Source organism: Trachypithecus francoisi, unplaced genomic scaffold (genome assembly GCF_009764315.1).
Source record: "Trachypithecus francoisi isolate TF-2019V2 unplaced genomic scaffold, Tfra_2.0 Lachesis_group2, whole genome shotgun sequence".
Lineage (NCBI taxonomy): Eukaryota > Metazoa > Chordata > Mammalia > Primates > Cercopithecidae > Trachypithecus > Trachypithecus francoisi.
In genome coordinates, this window is record NW_022681465.1 from 131,625,942 (window position 1) to 131,631,437 (window position 5,496).

The window sequence follows — 5,496 nt, forward strand, 5'->3', positions numbered from 1 at the left end:
GCGGGCGCCTGCAGTCCCAGCTACTTGGGAGGCTGAGGCAGGAGAATGGCGTGAACCCGGGAGGCGGAGCTTGCAGTGAGCTGAGATCCGGCCACTGCACTCCAGCCCGGGCCACAGAGCGAGACTCCGTCTCAAAAAAAAAAAAAAAAAAAGAAGAATTAGCATTCTGTGCATTTATATGTCTACATTTTTGTTTTCCCTTAGATCAGCATGCCCAATAGAAATACAATGTGAACCACATATGTAATTTATTTATTTATTAGAGACAGGATCTCACTATGTCACCCAGGCTGAGTGCAATGGCATAATTCTAGCTCACTGCAGCCTCAAACTCCTGGCCTCAAGTGATCTTCTCATGTCAGCCTCCCAAAATGCTGTGATTACATGCATGAGCCACTGTATTGGGCCACACATATTTTATTACTTTATTTTGTGACAGGATCTTACTGTGTCACCCAGGCTGTAGTGCAGTGGCACAATCATAGCTCACTGCAGCCTTGACATCCTGGGTTCAAGCCCTCCTCTCACTTCAGCCTACCCGGTTGGTCTTGATTTCCTGGCCTCAAGGTATTCTCCAGCCTTGGACTCCCAAAGTGCTGGGCTTATAGGTGTGAGCCATTATACCTGGTCGAATTTTAAATTTCCTAGTATCGGCATTAAAAACAGTAAAAGAAGTAAAATTAATTTAATATTTACTATTATTAAATACAATTAATGTTTTATTTAAGTGAATATGTCTAAAATATCCCTTGGGCATGTGATCAATGTAAAAATGTTTATCAAGTTTTCTTTTTTTTTTTTTGAGATGGAGTCTCACTCATTCTGTTACCCAGACTGGAGGGCAGTGGCACGATCTCGGCTCGCTGCAAGCTCCAGCTCCTGGGTTCAAGTGATTCTCCTGTCTCAGCCTCCCGAGTAGCTGGGATTACATGCATTCACCACCATTCCCGGCTAACTTTTTGTATTTTTAGTAGAGACAGGGTTTCGCCATGTTGGCCAGGCTGCTCTTGAACTCCTGACCTCAGGTGATCTGCCTCCCTTGGCCTCCCAAAGTGCTAGGATTACTGGCGTGAGCCATCGTGCCCAGCTGTAACAAGTTATTTTACATTCTCTTTTTCTTACTAAGTCTTTGGGGTCATGTGCGTATTTTATAGTATATCTCAATTTGGACATCAAATTTTCTTCCAAAATACTTGAGTCTGTGTTCACATTTCATAAAATCTATACTTTAAAAAATTGATTCATATATCTAAGGTTTTTCAAACATACTTCCCAGTAACTGAATTGAGTATTAGTTTTTGAATTTAAATTAATGAAAATTAAATAAAATGAGAAATTTAAGACTTTGGTTGCACTGGCCACATTCCAGATGCTCAGTAATCACATGTGGTGAATGGCAGGTGTACTGGACAGGACAGGCTTAGACTTTCCAGAACAACTAACTATCATTCATAGAGAATTTACATGCATCAGGGGCTGTGCTCATTACTTTACATTTGTAACTGCAGGTAATCTTTACAATAACCGTGGCCTCTCTTGTTTCTTATAATCTTTTCACAAAGCAACAAAACCAATCTTTTCAAGACATGAATCATGGCTGGGCATGGTGGCTCATACCTGTAATCTCAGCACCTTGGGAGGCTCAGGCAGGAGGATTGTCTGAGGCCAGAAGTTTGAGACCAGCCTGGGTAGCATAGTGAGACCTTATTTCTAAAAATAAAAAATAGCCATTTTTTATTTTAGAGGGACGTTTGCTGAGTGTTGACTGGGTGCCAAGCACCACACATTGCACATGCCTGTAGTCCCAGCTACTCGGAAGGCTGAGTGAGGAGGATTCCTTGCCCCCAGGAGGTCAAGGCTGCAGTAAGCCATGATCACACCACAGCACTCCAGCGTGGGTGACAGAGCCAGACCCTGTCTCAGAGATTAAAAAAAAAAAAAAAAAAGGAAAAGAAAATATGAACTCTGTACAATTCTTTTACTGACTTCCCACCCTGATTAGAACAAAATCTAAAGTCCTTACCATGATGCATGAAGCCCATGCAATTGGGCCTCTGCCTCCCTCCCCAACCTCATCTCATGCCACCTTCCCTCTTGACACTATGCTACTGTCTGTTCCTAAAACAACTTTTTTTTTCTTTGTTTTTTGAGATGGAGTCTTGCTCTGTTGCCCAGGCTGGAGTGTAGTGGTGCAGTCTCGGCTCACCGCCACCTCCTGGGTTCAAGTAATTCTCCCACCTCAGCTTCCCAAGTAGCTGGGATTACAGGTGCACACCACCATACCTGGCTAATTTTTGTACTTTTTTTTTTAGTAGAGACGGGGTTTCACCATGTTGGCCAGGCTGGTCTTGTACTCCTGACCTCAAGCCATCTGCCTGCCTTGGCCTCCCAAAGAGTTGATATTACAGGCATGAGCCACCACGCCTGGCCCTAAAACAACACTTCTTTTCCCATCCCCATACCTTTTTTTTTTTTTTTTTTTTGAGACGGAGTCTCGCTCTATCGCCCAGGCTGGAGTGCAGTGGCCGGATCTCAGCTCACTGCAAGCTCCGCCTCCCGGGTTCACGCCATTCTCCTGCCTCAGCCTCCCCAGTAGCTGGGACTACAGGCGCCCGCCACCTCGCCCGGCTAGTTTTTTGTATTTTTTAGTAGAGAACGGGGTTTCACCGTGTTCGCCAGGATGGTCTCGATCTCCTGACCTCGTGATCCGCCCGTCTTGGCCTCCCAAAGTGCTGGGATTACAGGCTTGAGCCACCGCGCCCGGCCCCATCCCCATACCTTTGCGCTCAATTGTTCCCACAGCTTGATACCATTAACAGCTTTTCCCATGGTTATTGCTCATTCTCATACTTCAGGTCTTCCCTTAATGTCACTTAAGTGGCTCACTCTATTACATCACCCTCTATATCCCCTTCATATCGTTTATCATCATCTGTAACAATCTTGAGTATTTATTTACTTGATTATTGCAGCGCCTTCTATTAGATGGTAAGATGCACAAGGATAAGGATCTTGTCTGTCTTATTTGCTGTGAAATTTATAGCTCGTCACAGTGCCTGGCACACAATAGGCACTCAAATATTTGTTATACAGGTGGATGAAATTGGTAAGTACTGTTATTGCAAATGATAAGACTGAGGCTCAGAGAGGTTAAAAGTTTTTCTCAAGGTCACACAGTTAGTAGAATGGATCAGAGACTTAAAGCCCAGTCTAACCATGAAGTCTATGTTCTTCTAAAGAACAAAAGTGCTGGGCAGATTTAGTCACCTTAACTGCAAAGAGGAGAAGTGGCTTGAAGGTGATTTATGTCTATAAAAAATGTGGATATATATTTGGCAGGAAAACTCAGCTGTTTTTCAGTGTCAGGCAAATGGCTCAGAGCCTGGTTAAAGATTAGGCTTTTAATGCTGGTGTTGGATGGGTGGAGGGACCAAGACTGACACAGTCTTGGAAAGAGTCATCCAGAGGCTGCCCAGGCAAGCATTCTGCTCCCACTCACTTGAGTGCTCATTCCCCTTTTGCCCCCCACCTTGGTCTTCTGGACAAAGAAAGATAATTCACTGCCTCAACTATAATGCAATGGCTGACATGGCTGACCTAGCACATTCCACTTGCTGCATCCCCCACCCCCGCACTCATCAACTGGACCCAAACAGTTTATTCTGAGTTGTGAAACTTACTTCCAACCTTCACTTTATTATATGAAATGTGAATGTCGGTTTTAAAGCATAAAGCATTGTGTCCATGATATACAAACCTTTGCAAGTTCAGGCGGGTGGCCAATTTTGGTCCAGCAGGTGGCAAGGGCAGGTGTCGGAAGGAAGGGGACGTTTGCTGAGTGTTGACTGGGTGCCAAGCACCACACAGAACACCTTCAGCTGTCATTCCCCTCACTGAACTCTTCTAGACTCATTTTGAAGGGGAAGGAAATATTTTCACGCCAGAAAGGAGACAGGTTTCTTTGTCATCCTCTGTTCAGGTTAAAGCAGAGATAGTGGATATTTGGGGAGCTGACTAAACTACAAATTCCTCAGCAACAAGGTCACTCTGAGGATTGAGATCTCAGTTTGGAAGTTCCCACTCTGGGGGCTCACATTTTAAAGAGGATGACTCTACCCTCCACCACTCCAGTTATCCACAACTGCTCAAATGCTGTTGTCACACAAGGCAGCCACATACACCATGTAAATGAACAACAGTGCCTGTGTTCCAATAAAACTTTATTTATAAAAACAGGCATCAGTCTGGACTTGGCCTATGGTCTGCAGTGTGCTGACTCCTGTTTTAGAGATGAACTGTGGTATCAGACTGGCCAAGACTGAATCCCAGCTCTGCTCCAACAAGTCCTATCACCTTCGACAAGCTCCTTAACTTAAATAAGCTTCAGATTCTCTGTTCATAACATGGAGATAATGACAGTGTTTTCATCCCAGGGCTACTGGGATGCATAAATGAATTAACATATGTAGAATACTGAAAGCCTGTCTTTTAAAAAGTAACAGCTGGGTTTGGTAGCACATGCTTGTAGTCCCAGCTAGTCAGGAGGCTGAGGCGGGAGGATCACTTGAGCCCAGGAGTTCAAGGCTGCAGTGAGCCATGAATGAGCCACTGCACTCCAGTCTGGGCAACAGAGTGAGACCCTGTGTAAGGAAAATAAAAATAAGTGATCCACATGCCTCAGCCTCCCAAAGTGCTGGGATTATAGGTGTGAGCCACTGCCCCCAGCATAATCAGTTGAGTTTTTAAAAAAAATATATAAAAGTGGGCTTTTCAGGCCAGAACAGTGGCTCAAGCCTGTAATCCCTGCACTTTGAGAGGCCGATGTGGGCAAATCACTTGAGGCCAGAAGTTTGAGACTAGCCTGGCCAATATGGTAAAATCCCATCTCCTCTAAAAATATGAAAATTAGTTGGGTGTGTTGGCAGGCGTATATCGTCTCAGCTACTCGGGAGGCTGAGGCAAGAGACTTGCTTCAACCTGGGAGGTGGAGGTTGCAGTGAGCCAAGATTGCACCATTGCACTCCAGCCTGGGTGACAGAGGGATGCGCGGTCTCAAAAAAAAAAAAAAAAAAAAAAAGTGGGCTTTTCTTTTTTCTTTTTTAGTAGCATAGAAATTTCCTCAAGCCTGACTTTTAGCTGGATTATTTATATGACTCAGACCCCAGCATCATCCTGAAATTCTCTTAAAACGAGAAAAAAAGAATAGCTTCCAGTGTGCAAATCAAACATCCTCCCCAACATAAATATCTCAGAGCATTTCCATAAATATTTGAAGAAACTGTATCAAAATAGTAGCTTGTTTAGGAACTATCTTGCTTGTCCATGTAGACTACGTTACTCACAGTACCCTGTGTCTTTTAGTTAAAGACTATGAAGCATTCAGCAGTACTTCAAACATAATTTGAAGTACTTCCTTAAACACAATTTAACGAATAAGATACTCATAGCCTGGGCATGGTGGCTCGTCCCTCTAATTCCAGCAGTTTTGGAAGCTGA